Source organism: Mustela nivalis (genome assembly GCF_964662115.1).
Source record: "Mustela nivalis genome assembly, chromosome: 3".
Classification (NCBI taxonomy): Eukaryota; Metazoa; Chordata; class Mammalia; order Carnivora; family Mustelidae; genus Mustela; species Mustela nivalis.
In genome coordinates, this window is record NC_139022.1 from 94359200 (window position 1) to 94385554 (window position 26355).

The 26355-nt window shown below is 39.4% G+C and overlaps 1 long non-coding RNA gene across 6 annotated transcripts in view; it reads right to left on the minus strand.

The window, feature by feature from the left end:
• Window positions 1-26355, minus strand: part of LOC309862263 — a 203614-nt gene that overhangs the window by 24607 nt on the left and 152652 nt on the right. For 4 of the 6 annotated variants that reach the window (XR_014310387.1, XR_014310388.1, XR_014310390.1 and 1 more), the window contains 2 exons: window positions 1905-2052; window positions 283-470 (listed from right to left, as the gene is read on the minus strand). This is a non-coding gene — a long non-coding RNA (uncharacterized lncRNA). Of the gene's footprint in view, window positions 1-282; window positions 471-1904; window positions 2053-3036; window positions 3161-26355 lie in introns of those variants that run through there. The other 2 variants (XR_014310389.1, XR_014310386.1) reach the window with 2 other exon arrangements.

Here is a 26355-nt window from a genome sequence, read left to right on the forward strand (position 1 = left end):
ATGCTTTACTTACTTAAGTCTGACTTAGAATAGACACATATCTCTCATGTAAAAGAACTTCAGGCTTCCACAGCCAACTGCTCTACTCAAAGAAGCCACAATCTCAAAACCATAAATAAGAAAGAAAAAATATTTCTTTGACTTCTTCTACAATACTAATACTAGGATCTCTGTCCCATTTATTTACACATTCTCCTCCTAAAAAAGCACAGGCTGTGGTAGCTGGGATTTTCCAAAGTTGAAATTTGAAATCACGGGACAGAATACTGAATAGCTCTAAAGATCTTTCTGGTTTATTCTCTACAGTTTGGAAAGGGGTCTGAGAACATACATGTCTGTTTTTTTATTCGTTTATATAATCAAAAGGCTATTGAGAGAGAAGCCATTCAGGCTTGTTTGTCTAACTAGACTGCATGACATTTCACAGAAAGTCTACGATGCCTTTTCTTCAATTCTGAAATTCAAAAATCCTGAAAAAGTGAAAAGATTTTTGTGACTCATTTGGTGACAAAACCTCACTTGGTCTGAATTATTTAGTAGCAACAGTTGACTTCAATTAATGTGAGTCTTTTTATAGCACTGATTCTTCTTAGGGTGACTATTAATATATTTTACTGTAGTAATATGGTAATTATAAGGCAATGCCCCAGATCTCTGATGAGCTACATGCAATATATAGTGTATGCAATGTACATCACTCTAAAATTCCACAAATTTATAAATTATAAAACTATCTGGTCTCAAAATCGTCAGACTCCTGGAATGTCAGCTGTCAGACTGCCAACCTCTGTTGATAGAAGAGTCATCTACTGAATTCTGGTTTCTTTCTCAGGGAAGAATGAAAATGCTTCTAGTTTTTTTTTTCCCCTTAGCTCCTTTAAAACTTTGCTGAATATAGATGATCAATGAATATTGTTGACTAAATAATTTATTGTTGAATAATATAGCTAAAGGTAAAGAAGATGAGGTAGAAATGGATACATGGAAATACGGGGACACCAAGATTTATTTTCAAGGTGAGAAAGGCAAAACCAATTTTCCAGGTGAATAAGGTTTGGAGGAGGCAGAATTTTAAAAGATGAAGCTTCCAAATATAAAGTATTAAAAATACTCTTTCATAGAAAACCAAAATAGATTTTTTTCATTCTGTGCTTAATACCAGGATACCTGTGATTCCTTAAACACTGGGTGTCTTACAGAATAGAGAACTGGGATAACTATTAAAATTAGTTTATAAATCAGCTATCAATAATTTAAATCGGCACATCAGCTGAATGTGATACATTCATAATTTCATTTAAGGCTCATAAAAACCATGTAAGGTAGAAGTACTGTGTTTCCCATTTTTATAGATGAGGAAGTTTCTAGATAAGTCAAAAAAATTGTCCAAAATCATTTAATAGTAAGGGTAACAGCCAGCATTCAACCCCAAGCAGAGTCCAGGTTAAAAAGAAAAAGTGGACAGTCCTTGCAATAACCACATGATATTGCATAATCTTTGCTAGACTCTGTTCTCTCAGGAGGGCTTAGTTGAGAATTCTCAGAAAGGCCCTTTTGGACATCAACTATGTAATCAGAGAAGCATTTAGTGGCAATGCAGAACAGAAAATCCAGTAATCCTTAACCAATAAGGATTTATATTTCTTGCTATGTGGGAAAGCTCTTGAAGGTGGCAGCTTCCTTTCACATGACTCTTGCCCTTCTCCCGTCTCCCTTTGCCCTTTCTGCTTGGATAGAGCCATCTTGCAACCACTGAGCAAGAAGAACAAGGGTGAGAGCCATCTGCTAAAATGACTGAACCAGAAGGGAAGAAGGAGCCCAGGTACTTGAGACCGTGGAGCTACAAGACCCACCATGGGCTGCTGGACATGTTCTGCAAAGAAAATAAAACCTTAAGCCATTACCTTCTTGAAGTTTCTGTGGTTTGAAGCAGGTGTATTCGTGGCAGATGTATAGGGGAGTTCTGTTGTGCTCAAATGAGGAAAAAGAAATGGCTCTCCTTTTCACCTAGAGGTCAAGAAGAACATGGCTCCTCATTTTCTGCTTCTGACTCTGTAGTGAGACATTCGAATCTTTTTAGTCAGGGTTAGCCTCCCACAGTTTTTAATGTTTTTTGGTTGAGGTTGGCTTCATGTGTCCCATTAGAGAGGACATGCTATAAGGTTGTGTCTAGGACCCTGATTTTCCACTTTGGTTCCCGCTACACCTTTTTTGTTTATTAGGTCACCAATGTTTCTTCAAATCCATTCAAGTGGCTTAGAGCTATAGTGACTGCATTTCCTCAGCTCAAGCAGTTGATGTAGTCACAAGTGTTTAAGCAAATACATTCACTGCCAAATTAGGAACATTTCATACTATTTCAATGGACATATAGGATAGTTGCATGTTTTCTCCATTAAAAAATAATTTTAATTCCACCATGCAGAGCTAATCACTGTTAACTCTTAACAGCATGACCTCCTAGATACATATGGAGACAGACATAAGCATTATATCCCCACTCGCCTGCTTAAAATCTTAATGTACATTTAGCGTTTTGTTTTGTTTTTTTTTTTAATATTTTTATTTAGTTATTTCACAGACTGAGATCACAAATAAGCAGGGGGGGCGGGGGAAGCAGGCTCTCTGCTGAGCAGAGAGCCCGGTATGGCCCTTGATCCCAGGATGCTGAAATCATGACCTGGGCCAAAGGCAGACGCTTAACCCACTGAGCCACCCAGACGCCCCTACATTCAGCTTTGTATCCTGCCAAGGGTTCACATTATGAAGTGAACAAGTTTCTCTTCTACAGTCTTTAAACCATGATTTGTTTTAGTGTCTGCATCATATTGTATTATATTACAAACTATATTTTATTTTTTACAATTCACTGTAGATGGATATTTTACTTGATTTGATATTTGGCCATTATAAACAACACAGTAACGAACAACGGTTATATGTACATTTCACGCTTCTGTTAGTTCTGAATATTTTCTTAGGACCAATTACTAGAAATGAACCTTCTGGACTAGAGTTACAGCTATGTTTACATACTACGAAATGCCTTTCGGAGAGACAGAGTGGAATTTTAATCCTGCTAGTGGTGTGTATGCAGCTTGCTGGGCTCAATAGCTTCAGCAGTTTCATCCAACTTTGACAGGTTTAAGAAGTCTGGAGCCTATTTCATAGGGAAAAAAAAGTCCTTAAATCTTACATCTCTTTAGTGAGTAAGATGGAACATCTAATTCATATGTTAGTTTGTGGCTATGCTTTATTGCTCTATGAATTACGTGGATATATTTTACTGGTGGATATTTTAATTACTAACATATCATTGATATAATATTTTTCTTCTCTGTATTTATGAAAAATACATTCCTGGTACAGGTACTGATATTTTCCAAAGGTGACCTACCTGTGGCCTTTCTGTGATGCTCTTAGGATACAGTAAATAGAAACCCTTGTGCAATTTGCAGAAAGCATTGGCATCTGTTGTTCAATAACTTGGAGGAACTTATACTCTTGATATTAGTGTTTCTTTCCTGAGTTTTCTTCACAAACGGCATGCACATAGAATGGGGGTCCATATTCTTTAAGTCACGTACATACTGTGAACAGTAAACTTGAAGTCTCTATCCCCTGATGCGTGCTTCATCTGTACCTGTCTTGCAGCTTTGTAGTCAGTCCCTCAACGTTTCCCCAAATCCTTGACTCTGAAAGTGTATGTTACCCTGAATGTCTTACAGCACTTTTTGAAGATCAAATATTTGTATCTCTTTTCTTTAGCTACTCTGAAAGTGGTACCATTTACCTAGAAATGTTCACAAACAATTAACTTTAGGCATTTCTTTAAATCTGTTTGATACTTTAATTTCTTTGAAGCTAAAACAAAGCCTCATGTGGGAATACAGTATTCCATATTTTTATTATAATCACCTATTATAAGTTAGAGCACACTGAATACCTTGCTTTTTTTTAAACCTACCACTTGAAGCACCCCTTTGTTCTCACAAAAAGATTCTACAGTTCCCAGAGTTTATTACAACTGGATACTTTTTTAAAAAAAGTAATAGCTCTGTAGAGTTTAAAAATTTTAAATGCTAAACTCACCTTTTCTGCTACTGGTTGCATATGCTCTTCATTCTCCCCAGACCAGCTCTATAGACTAAGATTTCTCATTGTGAAAACAGAAACTGATGATGTCATGTCTGAGAATTTCATTGTACAGCACTGACAATGGGGAGGAAAGGACTCCCCCCTCCCCTTGTTTGTCTCTGAATAAAATAAAACATCATGCTACCTCTAAAATAAATATGTACTATGTCTCATCCTTACTCTACAAAGAGCCCTATAGGACTATACTATGTAACGTGGTGGATAACTAAGTCAGACATATTATGTTTCAAAGTGAAAATAAGGCAGAGCCTTTCTTTTAAAGGAAGATTTCTGCTTTTAAGGTTTGCACAAGGTCAACTATACCAAGGAATTATTTCTGCTGAATAATATATATATGAACAATATACACATGAACAATACAAATAAGATCAATGAGAGAATGTTTAATTACATTACAATGGCTTCCTTTGGTTGCATGCTCAATGTTTCCATCAACTTACAGCCGTTCATACTTAGTATCTTATTAATTTGTTCTGAGATATTCTCTGAGAATGGTCAATATTTGGTGTCAGTAATAGTTATAGTAACTAGGATTTAATGGGCGTGTGTTAAGTCCACCCATGGCCTGCACTGGCCTATACAGAATCTTAAAATAACTTTGAAAAAGCCTCTCAGGTGGTGGGCACAGGGCTTAACAAGTAATGGTACTCTTGTACAGATTTAAAGATACTTCCCCCAAAAGAAATGCAAATAGATTAAAGACCTAATGTGAGACCTGGAACCATGGAACTAAAAGAAAATATAGGCTGTAATCTCTTAGACCTTGCCCCTGGAAACATATTTATGGATAAGTTTCCTGAGGCAAAGGAAACAAAATAAAAAATAAACTACTGAGAGTATATAAAAATAAAAGCTTTTGCACAGTAAAGGAAACCACCAATGAAACAAAAAGGCAACCTACTAAATGGAAGAAGATATTTGCAAATGATATATCTTATAAGGTGTTAAATAATTTAAATAATTCAACATAAAAAGACTGCCTAAAATAATGGGCAGAAGACCTGAAGAGAAACTTCTTCAAAGATAATCTATAGATGGTCAGTAGACACATGAAAAGATATTCAACATCACTCATCACCAGGGAAATGCTAATCAAAACTACAATGAGATATGACCTCACACCTGTCAGAAAGACTAGTATCAAAAAGAAAAGAAATGACAGCTGTTGGTGAGGACATGGAGAAAAGGGAACCCTCCTGCACTGTGGGTAGGAATGTAAATTGATGCAACCACTGTGGAAAACAGTATGGAAGTTGCTCAAATAAATTGAAAATAGAAATGTCTATGACTCAGTAATTCCCTACTAGGTATTTTCCAAAGAAAATGAAAACACTAACTTGAAAAGATAATATGTGCTCTTATGTTCATTGAACCATCACTTACTGTTGCTAAGATATAGAAGTAATCCAAGTATTCACTGATAGATGAACAGACATAGATATGCTGTGTATAGACACACAGACCTAGACATACACACTGGAATATTACTTGTCCATCAAAAAGAAGGAGATCTTGCCATTTGCAACAACATGGATGACGCAGAAAATATTGTGTTAAATGAAATCAGTCAATCACAGAAAGACAAAGACTATATGATTTCACTCATATGTAGAATCTAAAAACCAAAACACATACAAATAAACAAGAAGTGGAAACGGACTCATAAATATATTATGAGAACAAGCTGGTAGTTGCCAGAGGGGAAGGGTGGGGGGATGGGTAAAATAAGGGAAGGGGATTAAACGTTAAGAACTTCCAGTTACAGAATAAATAAATCATGGAGATGAACAGAACAGCACAGGGAAAACAGTAATATTGTAATGACGGTTGTATGTGTGTAAGTACATTTATAGTGATGAGCACGGCATCACTGGAGCCACCATGTTGTGTACCTGAAACTAATATGAAATTGTATGACAATTATACTTTAAAAAATTTTTTAAGTTATAAACACATACATACATACATACATACATAAGGTCCTGTTTCATCCTCTAGGCAGACACAGTCCCATATCCAGGCTCAGGCTTAGGGAATAGCATATGGCTAGATTTTAGTCCCTTCTTGCTTCCTCAGCAAGAAATCTTTGTTCATGGTACAATGTACACATCCATGTGTAGTGTGAAGTACTTTATGTGGATGAACTAGATTGTGGGGGCAAGACCTCCATGATTTGGGAGTTATTATCAAAAGCACAGTGAGCTTAAGTAACTCACAAGGGGAGAACGGGGGCCAGGGACGTCCTAGTTTCCTGACACATCCCAGGTGGGCTGAGAATGTGGCTTAGGAGGAGAAAACTGCCTTCCATGAATTCAGATACCCTGGTATTTGTATGAGATGGTTAACAGAGCCCCTGAAAGTGCTTCCCAGTCTCCCAGCTCAGCCCTAGAGTTTACAACCATGGGAGGGAAGGAGAAGGGTTTGTGACAAACTAGGAAAGCAAGCCTAATAAAAGTGGTGTAATAACAGTTACCAAAAGCCTCAGCAAGAGGATGATGAGACATTTACAGATTATTCAGGGTTGTGTCACCTGGAACCATCTTTTTCTTTAGATACATTGATGTACCTAGACCTGATAGCATGAAGATCTGAGGAGCATATGTTGTATTCTTAAGTCATCCACAAAGGCCAAAGTCACCCAGGATTATTTAGCGTCATCAGATAGGACTGTGAGCAAGGGACACAATGGGAAAGCAGTGCTGAGGACCATGTTGGGGATCAAAGGATGTCACCTGGGCAAACAGTGCCCCAAGTGTCACACAGCACCAGTGGCTGGGAAGTGAGTCTGTCATAGCACAGCAGCAAGCATGGGGGCACCAGTGGAGGCGGTGACCTGGAACACTCCAGGTGAGCATGGGTTCAAAGGTCCCTGCCCCAAGAGAGGCCTGTTTGGGAGTTCAGAGCTGAAGACTTTGGATGGTTTCCTACACCTCTGTTTGAACACAACACCCCATACCCCCTGCCTTTTTTTCCTGGAAAACAGGAATGAGAGCCTAGGAGACAGGCTATCATGAAACAGAAGGATTTGTACAAACGAAGGAGATGAACTTCTTCAGGAAGTGGAGATAACTCCAGGGAACGAGACCGTGCTCAGGAACCACACCCACTGGCTAAGGCAAAAAGCTTGTCCTGTGGGACAGTGGAAGCCAAGACTGAAGGTAGGTAGGAGTCACACTGCAGACAGGTGAGAATTCTAGAATGGCAATTCACATTTTTGAATATCTTTTATTTGCTGGGCAATGTAATATACCCGAGGCCATTCCATTCTTAAAATAACCACTATTTTTCATGATTTTTATTTATACCTATAATTCCCATTTTACTGATGAGGAAAATGAATTTCAGGGAAGTTAAATAACTCACCTAAATTTAAGGGTAGATCAAGGATTTGAACCCAAATTTATCTGATCCCCAAATCTAATCCCTTTTTATTATCCCGTGTCGTCAGATTTTAACAAGTGGGTTCTTGAGAAACATGATGGGATTAATGCCTGAGGAAGATTAAAATAATTCTGGTGAGTACAATGGACTAGAGCAGAGAGACCAGAGACAGGGAGCATTTTTAGGAAGTAACTGTAAGCAGAGCCTAGACTAGGTTGATCCGCAAAGGAAAGATACAGAGGTAAGAAAAGTTCCAAAAGAAGAGTCGGTAGGATTTGGTATCTGGCTGAAGAACAGATGAAAGAAAGGGAAGAGCCAGGTAGAGCAGTGGAAGAAACATTCAGTAGGGATTTAGGAAACTAAGCATTAAGGCTGGCTGTGTTGCTTGTAAACTGAATTTGTAAAAACTATTCAGTTTTTCCTTTGAACTGTGTGGTCTTGCTTGGATTATATATCTTTTAAGACTTTATCCAGCTCTAAAATTCCATGCATCTTTGACTCAAGGATGACTCAAAGGTCACAAGACTGGCTGGCTGGAAGAACATTCTTTCATCAATAGAAAGAATATCACTTCACTTATGGATATACATTAATATGAAAGAGGATGGTTACAATTTTAGATGGAAAATACATGTTTCCAGTTCTGCTGTGACCTTCAGCCCAGATGCACCCTTGCTCTTCACTGGATTCCCCATGACAAAGATCCTTCCAACCGTCCTCCTTTCCCAGCCTTTCATCCTCCAGCCACAGCCCCACATTCCAATCCCTAATCTCCCCCCCCCCCCCGCCCTTGTGCCCTTGTGCTGATACTGCACTGAGTAATCTCTCTTAGTTTTGCAAAGTTTCTGTAGTTACACTATAGTATATAGCTGCCAATATTACCTACTATTTCTTCCTAAGAGGAAAGACTGGGATGCTTGGGTGGCTCAGTAGGTTAAAGCCTCTGCTCAGGTCATGATCCGAGGGACCTGAGATCAAGCAGAGATCGGGCTCTCTGCTCAGCGGGGAGCCTGCTTTCCACCTCTCTCTCTCTCTCTGCCTGCCTCTCTGCCTACTTGTGATCTCTGCCTGTCAAATAAACAAATAAATAAAATCCTAAGAGGACAAACCAAGAAAATCTTTCACATAAATTATTTGCTAAAGAAATGCTTCCAGTCTGACATAAGAAACTGTGTATCTTGGAGTCATCCTCTGAGTAAAATTCAGAGTAGGTGTAGAGTCTATGCAGTATTAATAATTCCCTTTAACCAAAATACAACACAAGGAAATCTAAAATGGAAAAACTGATGAATTAGGGAATCCTCTACCTTCCTGAGAAAAGTTTTTCAGCAAGATTCTCTTAAACAGTGAGATTCTCTAAAGCATTTAAAATATGACTCCAACTGTATAAAATGTTATTAGTATGATTGTTTTTAGGTCTTCACACAGGGTGTAACATGGTGTATACATGGGAATAGAAAGGTAACCACTATAATCACATTAGCAATCTCCCTGAAATAATGCTTAGAGAAAGGAGGTTGCACCTAATGTTCCCAAATTTTTGCTGACTCAAAAGAAGAACATGAAATATGGTAATAAGCTCTTCCCCAACCTTCTAGTTTGAACAGGATTTGCAAAACAGATGAGTATTGGTCACCAAGATGAGTCCTCAGACACCTCTTGACAAAGACATTTTCTCCAGTGATTCAGATTTCACTGCAGACAAAAGAGCTTCGATTTCTACCATAATCTTGCAAAGCAGGACTGCAAAGCAGGGTTGCACCCTTCAGTTAGATGGAGTAGGCAGCTGTCTTTTTGTAGGTCTTCCGGAATTCCAGGTAAGACCTCTTCCAGTCACACCTGTCAGACCTGACATTCCACCATTAGAAACTTGGATGTTAAGGAATTTTGATTCCAAGAATACTGGGCAACATGTGATCTGGATAACAAAACCCAGATCTGGCATCAATTCCTGCCTCATGGAGTACCTTTGGAATTCTAGGCCATTCGCATGATCCTTTGTGTCCCCCTTAGCTTCACAAATTTGTCTCTGATAGGACTTTCCCATAATAAAACCCCATAGAATTATTTAATTTTCAAAGAGAGGAATCAATATTACTTAATTTTCATAGAATCAAAGAGTTGGTGATGAATGTCTTAAAAACTCTTTGACACTACGTGACTGATCACATAGACACAAAAGAAATGTACCCCAGGTCACATAATGGCAAAATGAAGTCAGGTCTTCAAACTGCGATCCAACAAACATATGAGCTCATCAGATGGGGAAGGACAGAGGTGCTCTGCAGAGTGCTCAATCCACTATCAACACTTAGGATGTCTTAAGTAAGCACAATCAAAATAACACAAGATATGTTGAAAGTAAAATGAAGACCAGATCTTCTGATATTGAGACACAGGGTCCCATCACCTAAACTAAGCTCAGAAGAAGAGTTTAACAGATGCAAACTTACATGCTGATATCTCACAAGGTTGCTCTTCTTGGGACCCATTGTGGAAGGTGTCCTCTTGGTGGGTTTGGGTACTTTGCATAGTACAGCAATTACCTTTTTTATTTAGGGATTAAAACAGATGTTTTATTCTGAATATTTCTGGTTGAAGGGGAAGTAGCAAGGTTCTAGGACACTAGTATTGTACAACTTCTTTTTCCCTAACATATCCACACCCACAATGGCCACTCTCACCCCGGTCACAGAGTTACTTTATTCTTGCCTCATGCACATGCTTTTCTTGGCAACGGAGAAAGTAGAGAAAGGAGAAGGGAGTGGAAACAGAGGAAGAAGGGAGAAAGAAAGAAGAGCTGGTTCTTTCCCTGCTGTAGGCATTATCTTATTTCCTCACTGAAGTCAGCAACTGCCTGCACAGGCAGGCAATGCTGAAGGTCCCTGGCAAGCGAGGGCCCCTGAGCTTGCCAAAGTCAATCCATGAGGATACTAACCAGTTTCCCTTTCCTTGCTTTAAAGAAACCATCCCCAGGAAATCTCATTATTTCTAAGAGATCTGAAAAGCTCTCCTCCCAGATTCTGTGTTTTGTAGTGTGGACGGGGGGAACTATATCCATAACAATCTCCCCCATTATAAATTTATAAATTGATTATAAGTTTCTATCCTGAATGGAATAGCCAAGTCTTTGCAAAGCTAGAAATGCCCACTTCTCTCCCTGTTTGCCAAATGCTAGCCAGTGCCTTTGGTAGTTGCACTTGATTTAATAATGTTACTTGAGTTCTTTTAAATCGCAGGCTGTTGAAATGGTTGGACTTCTGTACATAAGGCCATGTACAATCCACACTTTAAAAAGGCTGTTCCCTGAAGTAGATAATCATCTTTCCAGTAAAACACTGTGTCAACTGCAAAGTGATGATTACCCTTGGGTGGGGCTTAGGTATTTCTAGTTGGCAGACAGTCTGTTCTCAATCAAAATGACACTACACAAGAAACCTTATTTTCACAAGCAAATTATTTGTTCAAACCTCTTCAAGTAATTAAAAACTAAAAGAAAGTAAAATGTGGCATTTTCTATTGTGGTAATCATACTTCATTTGTATTTGTTGGGCCAAACCCAGAGAGGGACATTTTTGCAATCTGACAATAACTGCAGACACTTTCATGCAAATGGTGGCTGTCTTTGAGATGTCATTAGACAAAAGACACAGAAAAGAATATATTCTGTTAAAAACGAAACAAAACAAAAAAAAACCTCATATGCTACCTAGTTCTGCAGATTTAAAATTTATAACCGAACTCTTAGGTTTCATGAAATAAGCACCTTCCCTTTCTTAGGTTCACACTACTTTTAATTTTTGGTATTGAATATCAAGTGCAATTAATGGCTTATATAAGACCAATGAAAAATTTAAAGAATGAGAATGTGTTAGATAAGAAACGTTTTGTTGGAATTAAAGCATAAACCCATACAGGCTTTTTTTTTTTTTTTTTTTTTAGGGTAGTCAGGTAGAGAATAAGACATCCTTATTACTATCATGCACCTACAAGGTTTCAGTCTGGGCATATGTAATTTTTTTTTTTAAAACCAAACATACTGTTAAGGGCTCTAGACCTATATATTTACACAATAGCTGTGTATCCATGTCACATCTTTCTACCTGAAATTTCAGCACTAAGATATCTGTATCATTTTCACTGATTCATGTCCTGACCTGTCGCATTACTCAGGTACAGTTCTGCAGTGACTTCCTACTCATAACTTAACAAGGCTTTGTGATTTGTAAATGTTTAAATTTCATTTGGATAGGCAAAAGCAGACTGTATCTATCTTGCTCTCTGGAGGCACAGTAATTATAATGAACTGTATTTCCTCTTAGTGCCTGAAAGATGTATGAGAAACAGCCCTCAGGTCTCTGAATGGCTGCCTGGATCACTGACCCAGCTGTCATCCTTCTGGCTGAGTGGGCAAGATGAACTCATCCACAATGGTGTCCTCCAGAACAAACAAATGCATAAATACATACAAAAGAATGCCCAATTTGGGGACTACTTGTCAAAGCCTTCCTCCCAGGAATTATTCCTAGAAGAGTAGAATTGTTTCTATAGTTCTTACAGAATATATTTTCTCCTCTACTGATGGCCAATGCTCTTCATATAAGTCAGACTTTTAGGAAGTCAAGAGGAACCTCTAATACTAATTATCTCCTCTATCTGTATGCAAGGAAAAAATAGTGTTAAGAATTTCCAGTACTAGATAATCATGCTGATGGTTTAAATGGATCATATTCCAAATGAAGAATTTTGGGAAAGGGATCTTATAAACAAGTTGGGCTCCCTTCATAGGAAGTTGTACAAAACTATAAAGAGATTTATTGAATACATTTTTTAGAGACCTGAAGTCTTCCAAGGACATGGCACTCTCTGCAGCTGTCCAATTTAGTGCTCTTAAATCCATCATGTTCTCTTACCCTGAATGAACAGGTCTCAAAAGGAGCCTAATGGGGTTAGCTAAGTCATACCGAACCTAAAGGCAAACGCTACTATATTATGGAAAGAGGACCTCTAAAAGTAATCATTCTGTTGTATGTCATATGTTCTTTAAAGGAAATGTAAGTGTTAGGAGTAGCCAGCAGGGTTTATATACATTTCAAATTGCCACTTGCTTAATGACAAAGAAACATAAAATCACTTAACTTTCTATGATTTTTCTCTAAGACTCGAGCTCAGGGACTGGCAAAGGCGCAGTATTTGAAAATAAAACTGAAACACAACTTCGTAAGACTCTTGATCCTGGGTTGGATTCGGGTTAGTGGTCTAATCAGAGTCAGGATGTTTATCTCTAACTTATAATTCCTTCCTTTTCATTCAAGGGAGCTCTGGGTCACTTCTACCACTCTGGCTAGCACAAAAGTAAAGAACCAAGAAATACTTTTAATTACCCATCACGAGTAAGGAGTTTATTTTCTATGACTACACTACAGATAAAGTAAAACAAACCGCTTTAAAAAAAGAGAGTTGGCAAAATGAACTAACAAGTGATGAACAACAAAAGACAAGAGTTTGCCTTCTTTCTGCAGGTTCTTATTCTCTCCTTTTGCCCTACCTCTATGCCAGATTCATACATGTAACCACACCCCCAGCAGCAATGCCATTCTGGGATCTTGCTCTCTACCAGAAACACAGTGACACCAGTTCTGGGACCACTGAGTGTAAGCCCAGAGGGAGTGAGAGAAGAGGACTTTGCAAGGGAAAAAGGGGAAATGGGACAAAACAAAATCATCATCTGATTTCTGTTCTCTTTTTCATATATAGTTCATACAAGCTATCTGTCATAAAATTCTACAACTTGAGCACATTAACATAAATATTTATTTGTTGATGTAGTTCAAAACTTTTTCATAGTCATCATGTTGCATGAATGGAAACACAAAGACAAAGCACCCTGCTGGCCTAGAAACTCATGGGCATTTTGATGATCAATCCTCTCGATCCCTATTCATAAGCCCTACATCCATGAAATTCAAAATTTGAGGGGAGTTCAGTTCTAGAGAAGGAACCTCATAATGGAGAAGAAAGTCATTTTTTCCTTCTCATACTTCTTCTAAGTCAGGGCTTGGGCCCAACCACTTGCTCTCTTCAGACTGTTTTCAGTGGCCTGGTAAAAGGGAAAGGGACTCACTGAGAAGTGCTTGAGGAGGGATCTGTAGTCAGAGCAAGGGAAAAACAAAGCCAGCAGAGCTAGAGAAAAGGGGTGGTTCTAGTCCCTGGGAGTCACGCAAGCATGAGCGCCCTGTGGAGGCTCCAGAACCAGGAGCAGGAGGAAGTTCTTTCCCTTCTTCAGCGACAGACACGTAAGAGTCCTCCTTCCTGCCTGGGCTCTCATTCCCTGATCCTCACCTCTGTCATCAATCTTCTCAGTCCTCTGAGCCAATCCCTAAGAATGCCACCTGCTCTAAGGATCTGTGAGAGTCAGAGAGCAGAGGTTCACACTCAGGGTAGACTATTGTACCATCTAGAGTAGTCATGGTTTGGCCAAGTCCAAGGTCTGGGTGCCAATCCTGGCTCTCTCTCTCTCTGAACCCCACTGTGATCTGGGACCTATCACTTAGGCCCATTTCTGAGATAGAACCAACTTACAAAATTTGGGATTGTTCAGGGGATCGTATCAATACAACCTGTGAGAGTACCTGGCAACATAAATAAATTGGATAGTCAATCAATATCTCTTTGGAACTACGAGATGACTGGCCAGAATCCACACTCAGCCTGCAACTAACTGGAGGGAAGAAGCCAGCTCTGGGCTTTGAGACAAGGTCAGGTGATGTGTGTCACTTTATTACATGAACTGGCTGCTGGGCAATGAGTAAGGCCACCTACCAAAGGGTTAGGGAGGTAAGGGGCCACTCCAAAACTAATGGGCAAACTCTCCTTGGTGTTACATCCTCTGAATCGATGTTCCTCCTTGCTACCACAAACAGTTAGATAGGATATAGTTAATTCCATTCTGTGCTTCTTCGCAGTTCCCACTCCACAGCAAGAAAAATGTGAGAATTCTGACATGCATGTCTTATTCATGGTACAACAGCATGTTTTCTAAGGGAACTGTGGCATGACATGTCTCAGAGAAATTTATAAATTCACAAAACCTGTAGTTGAAACACTGGAAGGTCAACAGCCCAAATGGAAAAAGTAGGGGCCGTGACCTGGATGATGGCTTGTTTGTTCTCCACCATCTGGTCTAAGCACATATCAGAGAATCCATGCTCCTCTTCAGAACAAACAGTTCTTTTGGAATGATCAATTCCTGGCAGGAGTCAGAGGGCATGCAGAGCCTTAACACTCTGGAAATAGTTCCTTTAATTTAATGATTGGCACAGGTAAATTTTTCCTGAAGTGGCTGTAAGTGTGTTGGTCCCTTGAATAAAACTGTGCAGTTAACATGGGATTTCAACAGTTCCTCAGTAGGTAATTATTTACACCCTTGATTTTTATGACACCTGACATCCTACTGCATTACTAGCCCACAATAAGTGTTGACCACTCTTCTTAAAAAATAAGACTCCCTTGGGGCACCTGGGTGGCTCAGTGGATTAAGCCACTGCCTTCGGCTCAGGTCATGATCTCAGGGTCCTGGGATCGAGTCCCGCATCGGGCTCTCTGTTCAGCAGGGAGGCTGCTTTCCTCTCTCTCTCTGCCTGCCTCTCCGTCTACTTGTGATTTCTCTCTGTCAAATAAATAAATAAAATCTTAAAAAAAAAAATAAGACTCCCTTGATGTTTTCAATGACTATAGTAGATAACATTCACCTGTCTATTCTCAAATTAGTATAAATTGCAAATATACCTATAACTGAATAAGCAAATCAGAAAAGATCTACTTAGCACTATGCGTTGTCTTAAGGGCTGAAAACAGGTCAGTGAACAAGACCCAACAGTCCCTTGCCTCTTGGAGCCTAAAGTCTAGTGTGGAAGACAAACAGTGAGCAAGTCATAATCACTATTTTAAAAGCCACCAGTGCAGAAGGCACATTCCTACTCTGGGAATGTGTAGCAGGGATTTAACTTCTAGAATGAAGGAAAGGCTTCCCATAAGAAATCTGAGATCTGAAAGTGTTAGCCAGGCAATGAGGAGGGGGTTACAGAGCTTGTTTGTTCCTTCTTCTTTTCTTTTCTTTTTTTTTTTTTAAGATTTTATTTATTTATTTGACAGACAAAGGTAACAAGTAGGCAGAAAGGCAGGCAGAGTGAGAGAGGAAGCAGGCTCCCCGCCAAGCAGAGAGCCCAACGCAGGGCTCGATCCCAGGACCCTGGGACCATGACCCGAACCAAAGGCAGAAACCTTAACCCACTGAGCCACCCAGACACCCCTGTTTGTTTTTTCTTAAGGACTTTAATATATGTTAAGCATGAGGATGATATAATCATATTTTCCTTTATAAATATTATCTTTCTATGATATTGAAGATGAATTAGAGAGAATGCAAGAGTGATTATAGGAAGAAAAATTGGGAGAATATTACTACAGCTAAGAAGAGAGAAGACAGTGAATGTGAATATAGATGTACACACACATACAGAATTAAAAGGATGTGACTTGGTTCTCAACCAGATGTAAGAAAACAAAATGATCCTGTGCAGGCCATATGAGGCCAGTCAGGGATGATGGCACGTGGTCTGTGCCTCCAAAATGAAGTAGCAAGTTCATGGTTATTTAGTTCTTTTATCAATGTGGTAGACAATAAAGTTCCCTAAGACAGAATTCAGAAATTCCCTTGCAATTTGGGGCAATAATGGCCTCTCTGGTGTCTGCTTTTATATAACTGAGTTCTGAATCTGCCCCTTACTTGTGGATGAATGCACAGTTTTGATGAGTGAATAGTGTTAAACACTAGATGTGTCAAATAGCCCATTTTAAAATTTCAATGCAGGTACAAACCATATAATTTCCAAGTTGAAGAATGTTTAAGTCAAATTTATATACATATAGCAGGGCGTAGGAATGATTTATCTCTTTGACTTTTCTCAATTGCCACTTTCAGCAAATCCAAGAAGCAGGAGGTTATAATGCAAAGTGCCAGGCTTTGCTGTCAGACTTGGATTGAAATCCCAGTGCCTCCACTCACCTTGTCAACCTGGACAAGTTAACCTCTCGATGCTTCATGTTCCTTCACCGATCCAGGTCTATCAGTATTTTGAAAGTGACACTCCACAGTCACAGTAGCCCTCTATCCCTTCTCCCAATTCACTTCCCTTCTAGCGTTGTCTATGGGTAGAAGAGAGTGCCAAGGTTAGTGTTCTCCAGTTACCCACTTCCTGTGACTCAGAGTGAATTATTTCTTGCTTCTGATCTCTGGTTAGGGTTGTTTGTTAGCAGAAGTTTTTCCCTAAAGGTTAATACCTAAAGCAATAGGACCAGTTGCTATGGAACAGATGCTCCCAGACATATTCGTAAGGCTAATTGTTAAAGCTTGGTTTCAGACTAAGTGTGCTTGGGGAAGTATGGAGGAGTGAAACCTGGTTTAGAGTGGGCATCACTTCATGAATTGCTGTGAGACCCTGTACTGGGCCTGTTGGCTGACCCTGACATGTCATAGTCCAAAGACCAAAAGCTGGGAATGCCAGTAGCTTATCCCTCTTATTTTACATCAACCTTCTCTAAATGCCATAACTAGACAGGAAAAGTGGGAAGGTTTCATCTGAGATTCTGAAAAACCTGGTAGGTCAGTATTAAAGGCAAGTTTCTATTAAGAGCAAACACAGAATTTATATCTTCAGTAATCCCACTTTCACTACTTTCATCCTACCTCCTGGTTTTCTAGATTAACCTCAATCTCTTTCCAGTAAGTACATGAGGAATAATTAGAGAACTTCAAAAATACTTGGGTTTTTCCATGCCTTGCAAATTAATGGTAATGATAACAAAGTTTGTCTTCTTAAAGTAATCAGACATTATGCCTTATTCACGTTTTTCAAGAAGCTGATTTCAAGTTTCAGGGTGGAAATTTTATTCTTGGTCTAGAACATGCTACATTCTAGAAGACAAATGCAAAAGTTAATCACTTTATCATCTTTACCAAAGAAAGAGAACACAAGTACAAAAGAAAACAGTTCCATCATCTACTCATCTGAATGACTGAATTTATCAATGCCAGGAAAGAAATGCTCTCTGCGAAGGCCTCATCTCTTCCTCACATGCTTGCCTCCCAGTTTTGGGTTTTTATAAACTCTAGAATGTTTGTTGCAATTCATTATTGCTACACTGTTCTAAGTTTTAAATTTTTACTCTGTTTATAAAAAAAATATGTGAGTACTTTCTCTTTGCAGCTATATATATTTTTTTAAAGATTTTATTTATTTATTTGACAGACAGAGATCACAAGTAGGCAGAGAGGCAGGCAGAGAGAGAGGAGGAGAGGAAGCAGGCTCCCTGCAGAGCAGACAGCCCGATGCAGGGCTCGATCCCAGGACCCTGGGATCATGACCTGAGCTGAAGGCAGCGGCTTTAACCCACTGAGCCACCCAGGCGCCCCTGCAGCTATATTTTTTAAGGTAAATTACATAGTTCCTTTGCTCACCACTAGCTCTTCAACAACTATGTCATCTGGGAGCGAGCTCTCAATTTTATTCACTTTTTAGGCTGGATTTTGGATTAGTCTTCTAGTCTTTGTAAGTAAAGTCCTTCCATTGCTTTTATACAGGAGGTATACCTTGAGTGGATATAAGATTTTTAGATTTTAATCTTTTCTTTTTAAAACTCTGCGTATTCATCTATTGTTTGAATTGCTTGGGTATTTGTTGTATCTAATGTTCTGTATGAGATGTCTCTATTTCATTTCCCCTCTGATGATAGGGAGAGTCCCTTCAACACAATAATTGTTTCTTCAGATTAGGAGGTATGATTATCTCATAGTTTGTTTTTCTAAGATATCACTTATTTATTTGACAGAGAGAGAGTGCACGTGCCAGCAGGGGGAATGGCAGGTGCAGAGAGAGCAAGAAGCACAGGAAGAGTGAGAAGCCCCTCCTCAGCTGGGAGCCAGTTGCAGGGTTCAATTCCAGGACCCTGGGATCATGACCAGATCAGAAGGCATACACTTAACCAACTGAGCCACATAAGCACCCTTCTCTCACACTTTTAAGTATTATCTTCATGCCATTTACTCTAAAATCTTTTTAGAAAAATTATTTCTATATTGTACTTTTTTGTTATCTCTATCATATTCTGATGGTCTCATCTCTTTATCTTCTTCTGAAACATGACTATTTTCAAAACAGTATTTACCAACAATTCAATTTTATGCAAATAAACTGTTATCTTTAATATTAATTTAATCCTTCAGTAGCTGTACCCTTTAAACCTTTGCCTTAGCTCTGTCAGCCCTCAGTTTACCTAAAGTCCTTCCTTTATCATATTCCTTTTCATTGTACCGTATTTTCTTAAAGATTTTTCAAAAAAAAAAAAAAAAAAAACAAGTATTTTTTACCTAAACAAATTTCTTCTGTTTCCTGGAGTGAATCTTCAGAAGTAGGCTCTTTACCTGGTCCTTCCATGCCACATTTGTATCCTTTCATACTGCAGAAGCTCTTCAGACCTCAGTGGTGGTATTTATTTATTCTTCTGCTTATTCACTCTTGAATAAGGACCAGCCTCTCTGGGCTATTTGGAAGGTGCAATAAAACAAACTCTGCTAGTGGTCCTTGGGTTTTCTTCCTGGTTTTTCTGAGCTTCATCAGGGTGCTCCTTCTAGAAATTAACCTCCAATCCTGAATAAAGATTAAGGAAAAAAATTATTTTACTATTTCAAAGAGTGGTGTTGATAGTTAGAAGGCACATGTCAGCAGGGATGGGGGCTAGAGCTGGAGGAGGACAATTTTTTCTTCATCCGGTTTTCCTTCTTCATTGGTACTGCTGCACTGTGGACCAGCTTTCTGTCTCTTTCAATTTGGCCTCATCTCTACTTCAGATACAAAGTGTGGTTATGTCCTTGGGTACTTCCTTCATGATGCTGTAGACTTCCAGATGAAGCCTGTTTCACTCTGTTTCATATCAGGGATGCCTCTAGCTTTAAAAGTGTTCCTTTTAAACCAGGTCAGGGGTAACTGGCCGCAGTGACAGGAAGTTCAGCCACAGGCAAGCACTGGCCTCGCTCTCCCTCCAGCAGAAGCTGTTTCTGGTTGCTCTTCATCTGTAGCAGTTCTGAGTAAAATGAAACTCCTCTTTCAACAGTACAGAATCACCTCTAGCCCTTTCCTCTTTAGATCAGGGGATTCTTCTTCATTTCAAAAAGTGCAATCTCATGTTGGAGTTGGCTCCTGACTCCACCGAGAAGCTGGATTTTGTGAAAACTCATACTGCCCTCAAGGTGTGTGTTAGATAGAGCTGCTGCTTTCTCTCAAAGCCCTGCTCCTGGACACTCAGCTTGCTCCTAAATCCATGGTGGGCAGAGGCTCCTACTACAGTGATGCCTGATTTTCCAGTGTTTCTAGGACTCAGCCAAGTTCTCCAAGTAAGGTTTTCTGGAATATTCTTCCAGGGCTCCCATTTCCAGGACTTCCTTTACTTATTCTCTACAATGTTCTCCCATTCCCATGGGAAAAGGACTTATGAATCAGTGGCCTTTGATATTGTTTTAAGTCCACTATATCGAACCAAAATTCTGTGGTAAGGCACTGCCCTAGTTCCTTAGTTCAAATTCTGATGAAACGTTTCACTTTTAAATTTTTTCTTTGGCAGGGCGCCTGGGTGGCTCAGTGGGTTAAAGCCTCTGCCTTTGGCTCAGGTCATGATCTCAGGGTCCTAGGATCAAGCCCCACATTGGGGGTCTCTGCTAGGCAGGGAGCCTGCTTCCCCCTACCCCACCTTGGCCTGCTTCTATGCCTACTTATGATCTCTGTCTGTGAAATAAATAAATTTTTTAAAAAATCTTTAAAATTTTTCTTTGGTCTCTTTTGGCTGGAAGTTTCCTTGTAGTATAATCTCATCGGGAATTATAAGCATCCTTATAAATTCACACGTTCTTCCAGTAAAATGTTTTAAGATGTTTACTTAGTCCAAAGAATTCAAAGCTATAGTTATTAACTTTCTGTAATTTTAGAGTTGAGAAGCCGTTGCATAAGTAATACAAGTTTGAAGCAACTACTACAATTGTCTTGTTCTCTTTCATAGATGAGATATCTGTAATTTAGGGAGTAGAGTCAGGCCACAGCGCTCTTTGGTGACCTGGCCAATACTTAAGCCCAAGTGTCCTGACATATTCTCTGTTTGTTTTTCCACTATGATCTGGCCTTGGTTAAGACCAAATATGCATATATTCCCTCTAGATAAAAAGGAAATTATCTATTTTGGCAATGTCTTAAATTAATAACAAACTTACTAAATTTTTAAAAAATTATAGTAAATTCAAAACCATCATTATATTACTATATCTGATAACATGATGGACTAATAAAAAGAAAAGACTAAGAAGACCTTAAATGGCCTTATTATGTTTATGCCTTGCTCTCTACGATGATAAACGTGGATCTTCTTTATCAAAGGTGGATTTTCTGGGCAGCATTAAGGTACAACAAATGAACCCATGCCTGAATTCTACATCTGGTGCTACTTAGCTGCCTCCCCCAAGGTTTCTTTACCAGGTGTTTCAGCATTAGAGCTGGAATCTATGGCCATGCCAAAGGCATGCTGTGCTTGCAGCCACAATATCCCATCTGCCAGTTGTCTAAATGGAGTTTTCTTTCTGCAGATATCTGCTTATCTGTCACCTGACTGTTCTTGTGTGAAACTTTTGTGCCTGCTGTTTGTCTGTGGCTTGGCTGAGGTACCACATTGTAATCAAACCTATTTGTGGAGACAATACTCTGAAATGCTATGTTTTATAATTATCTTATTCAATCTTGCAGCATTTGGCCATGATGGAAACTCTTTCTTTCTTGAAATGCAACTCCTCTGATATCCCTGACATCATTCAGGTCAGACAGGAGCACAGGATTCTGGAATCATACTTCCTGGGTTCATTTCTACATCAGTTTTCTTTTCCCACAAAAACCCTGGGTAATGAACAACCATCACTCTTGATGGATTATAATAAGCATTTGTTTCTCATTCATCAGCTGGGATGGTTCTGCTGATCTCAGATGATTTAGTCGTATCTCTTTGCCTCTGCTGGGCGGGGGGCGGGAGGGGGATCTGTGGATCTAGACTAGGTATGCTAAGTGAGTGTATCTGAAGCTGTTGGTCCAGCCAGCTGCAATCAGAACTCAGGTATACTCCCTGCCTAATCATTCCAGGATGCAAGCTAAGTAGGCCTGCAGGCTGGGAGTGATGCCAGAAACACAAGAGAGCAAGTGGGAGCATGGCAAGCCTCCTAAGTCCTGGGTTGGGACAGGTACACTGTCATTTCTGCCCACATTCCTTTGACTATAAAATTCAAATAGCTGAGCCCAAAGTTGAAAGGTGGGGAGGCATTCTGTCTCCGCAGGAAGGGCTACAGAGTCAAATAGTAATGGGCATGGATACAGGGAGTCACATACAAGGGGGGGTAAAGAGCTTAATCTACCATAGAATTCCCACAGGACTGTTCTCACCTCTGTGGACGGGGTACAGTACTTAACTCTAAGTTTTGTCTATGTTTTAGAGATAATAATAATAATCTCTATCTTATAGCACTATTATAATGATAGGGCAAAAAATGCATGCAGAAGGATTATCTTAAGTTCGAGCATATAGAAAGTGCCAGTAAATATAAGAGACAGAGGTAGTGACATGATTCCTGTTTCTCTCCCACCTCCTCTGCAGCAGACTCTTGCCTGACCTGATTCTCACCTATGCATATTTCCCAAGCTCCCAGCCCTGAGGCCATTTCCCTGCTCTCCCTAAATGTGTTGCCCGGGTGACCTCTTTTTTTTTTTTTTTAAGATTTTATTTGTTTATTTGACATGGATAGAGAGATCACAAGTAGACAGAGAAGCAGGCAGAGAGAGAGAGAGAAAGGAGGAAGCAGGCTCCTCACTGAGCAGAGAGCTGGATGTGGGGCTTGATCCTAGGACCCTAGGATCATGATGTAAGCCGAAGGCAGAGGCTTTAACCTACTGAGCCACTCAGGTGCCCCCTGGGTGACCTCTTTTATATCTGTAGTGATCTATAATATAAAACCATGCGGAGGGGCGACTGGGTGGCTCAGGCGCTTAAGCATCTGCCTTCGGCTTGGGTCATGATCCCAGGGTCCTAGATAGAGGCCTACATCAGTCTCCCTTCTCAGGGGGGAGTCTGCTTGTCCCTCTCCCTCTGCCCCTCTCCCCTACTCATGCTCTCTTTCTCTCTCAAATGAATAAAATCTTTTTCTTTCTTTCTTTTTTTTTTTTTTAATTGCCAATTTTCTCAAATCTCCTACCCAAACTTCTATATAAGGCCTCTCAGCATAGATCTCATGTCCTATCTTCCTTCTTGGTTTTATTTTTCTTATTGCTACACTTTTTCTGGAACCCAAGTACCACCTTGCATTCCCAGCTGTGCTTGAAGTAGATAGCACCTGATGGATGGGCCTTAAGGGGCATAAAAGAAGTCTGAGTAAAGAGCGCACTCATTTGCCTGCCAGTGACAGAGAGAAAAACAATCCCTCTTTCAATCCACCTAGGGCTTTGTTCTTTTCCACAAACTTGTCACATAACCTGATCTGATGTTAGCCTCCCCAAAACTCCTCTGAAGGAGATATTCTATCCTCACCATACACATTAAGGTTATTTGGATTAGGACTGAGTAAAATTCCTCTTAAAATGCAAACATATTGAGGAGGAGGAGCAGGGTTTCTGACAGAAACCCATTCTACCAGTGCCCCTCATCAATGCAGACTGGCATATCAGGTGGAGCCTGGTGGCCAGACGAGGGGACTGGAGGGCTGGACCAGGGCATGGTGACAAGAGGTGGGTGCTGAGAGCTGCCCATTGGGAGGTCTGAGGCGGTGGAAGCAGAGTGTGGGATAGGTGCTGGGGAACATGGTGGGGGAAAATGAAAAAACCACTCTCATCAAACTTGCTGAGACCTAGTTCTGCCCCTCAGTGTTTCCCAGAAGCCTGGAAGTTTCTGAATAGCTTTTAGTAATAGCCTCTGTAGCCACTGTTTCCATAACTGTCACCAGAAGTCAAGATGGGAAGAGTTAAAGGGAACTCTGTATCTCTCAGAGACCCAGGAAAGGAAGTTATTTAAAAAGAAGGCTAAAATTTGGGGCACCTAGGTGGCTCAGATGGTTGAGCATCCGACTCCTGATTTCAGCTCAGGTCATGATCTTAGGGTCATGAGATCCAACTCTATATCAGGCTCTGTGCTAAGCAAAGAACCTGCTTAAGATTCTCTCTCATCATCTCTCTCTGCCCCTCCCCCAGCTTACATACTCTCTCTCTAAAATAAAATCTTAAAAAAAAACCCCAAATTTGAGTCTTAGATAAATATTAAGGGATTATAAGAAAAGTACTGTTTGTGAAAACTAAGGTGAAAGCAAGTACTTGTTAAAAACTAAAATGGGAACTGGTAGAGTAAGTCCCAATTCAGGAATACTTTATGACAAAGAAAGTTCCCAGGGAGAGTTGAAGGGTTATGGAAGAGGTTCCTCCAAAGCACATCTTTGTGAATCGAAGTTTCCTTGAAACTACCCAAACATATATTGGGGTACTCCTGCTCTTCTGGCATGGACTGATGTTGGTGGCCTCAACCAAGCACATGAACCTCATTTTGAACAGCTGCATTTTATTCTACTCACAAGTTCTTAAGGGGCATTTAGCAGATAGGTCCTGTCTACATGCTCTGTAGACTTCCATCTTATAATCTAGAACATGTCACCAACTGCCATGAAATCACAGTTCAGACTAAAAGCAAAGAAATTCTTCTGAAAAGTTACATAGATACTATCTTTATGGCCTCAGGGTGGCAGAGAATATATTTAAAATTATAGAAATCACAAACCATTAAGTGAAAAGAATGACAGATTTGACTGCATTAAAATCAGTAACATTTGTAAAATGAAAAACATAATACAATTCCTTGGGGATTTGATGATCAGCTTTGACAGTTTTCTGTCCATATAAAACAGAACTCTATAATTCAAAACTCTCATTGTTTTGAATTTACAGACTAACTTGGAGTGAATTACTATATCAATAATATGGAATCTTTATAAAATGATATATGATATAGCTCTCCATTTATTTAGGTATTTATTTTTTAAATTTTTTACATATTTCTCCATAAGCTCTGCTTCTTTTATTAGATTTATATATCAAGGTATAAAATAGGTAGGTATAAATATACCTAGGTATAAAATAAATTTTGTTGCTACTGTAGATATTTTGTAAATATATTTTAAAATTGTTGCTGGTATATAGAAATTCAGGTATGTACTCCCCCCACACGCATATATACATACATATATACATACTATATATATATATACATATATATTTATTTATTAAGGATTTTTAGTTCTAGCAGTTTCTCTATAGGTTCTTTTGGATTTTGATTGCATGAACCTATTGTCTGTGAATAATGATAACTTTGTTAATGTCCTTCTAAGGGAAACAATGAAGCTTGTTTCCATTATATCCATTTTTACTATCTTCCTGCATGATCGCCCCTAACTTTGTTCACTGAAGCCACATACCCAACTAAATCTTCTAAATTCCTTTGTTAGCAGAAGTGGCAAGGTACATATTTCTGACCAACATATCATCAGTAGAAATCTTATAGGGATTTTTGAGTATTTTGAAAGGGACAGATGCATTTGGTCTCCTTTCTTTTGCCCTTTGTCCTTCCCCCTTCTTCCTGCCTGAAATGTATACATGATGCCTAACAATACAGCAGCCATCTTGAGCACATGAAGACAAAAGTCTCACACTGCGAATAACTTCCTACCACTTATGACATTTCATACCTCTGTAAAAGCCTGAGTCTGCCTACTTCTAGACCATGTCTTATATAAGAAAAAGAAACCCACCGTTGGTTATGTCTCTATACAAAGTTTAAAATAGGCAGCTGAACAAATGAATTTCTTGGCTTTCATTTGTCTTTCATTTATCTTATTCTATTCTGGAATTTTGTTTTATTTCACTTCCCTCTTCCTAAACTGGCTCAATCTCAATTACTTTTTGAGATAAATAATAAATATCACCTTTTGAATGTAAGTTCTTTGTCAACTTTTGAAGGCAAATAGTGGGCATAATCTCTACACCAAGTAAATGCAGAATCTATGTATGAGTTAGTTTACTGATTAAGAATTTAAGATGGCTGAATATATTTATTCAAATATTATTAAAGAGAATCCAGCAGGATTCATTTATTTTTAAGCATAAAATCAGTAAGAAAAGAGTCATAACTCTTTATTTTCTGTAACATTTATAAACAAGTAACGGGGTGCCTGGGTGACTCCGGTCATGATCCTGAGAATGAGCCCTGCATTAGGCTCCCTGCTCAGTAGAAAGCCTCCTTTCTCTCTCTCACTGCCCCTGCTTGTGTTCCCTCTCTCGCTGTCTGTGTCAAATAAACAAATAAAATCTTTAAAAAATCCTTGGAGGATTTTCATAAACAAATCACGCCTGCATTTGATTATTGACTAAAAAGATAGTACAGCGTAGTGGTTACAAGGATGGGTTTTGTATTCTGTCAGCTCTGCTTCAAATCTCTGTACTGTCAGGCTCAACTGCGTGTCCTTCGACAAGTCACTTAGCCACCACTTCCATGATGATCTCAGATTCTGGCAGAGGAGAATACCAGGGACATACAAGTACAAGTTATGGTCAAATATGAGTGATATGAATAAGGTAAAGCAGAACTGAAGATTATGACCCTAGGTTTGATCAGAGTGCTGTAGAGGAAATGATGTAGGTT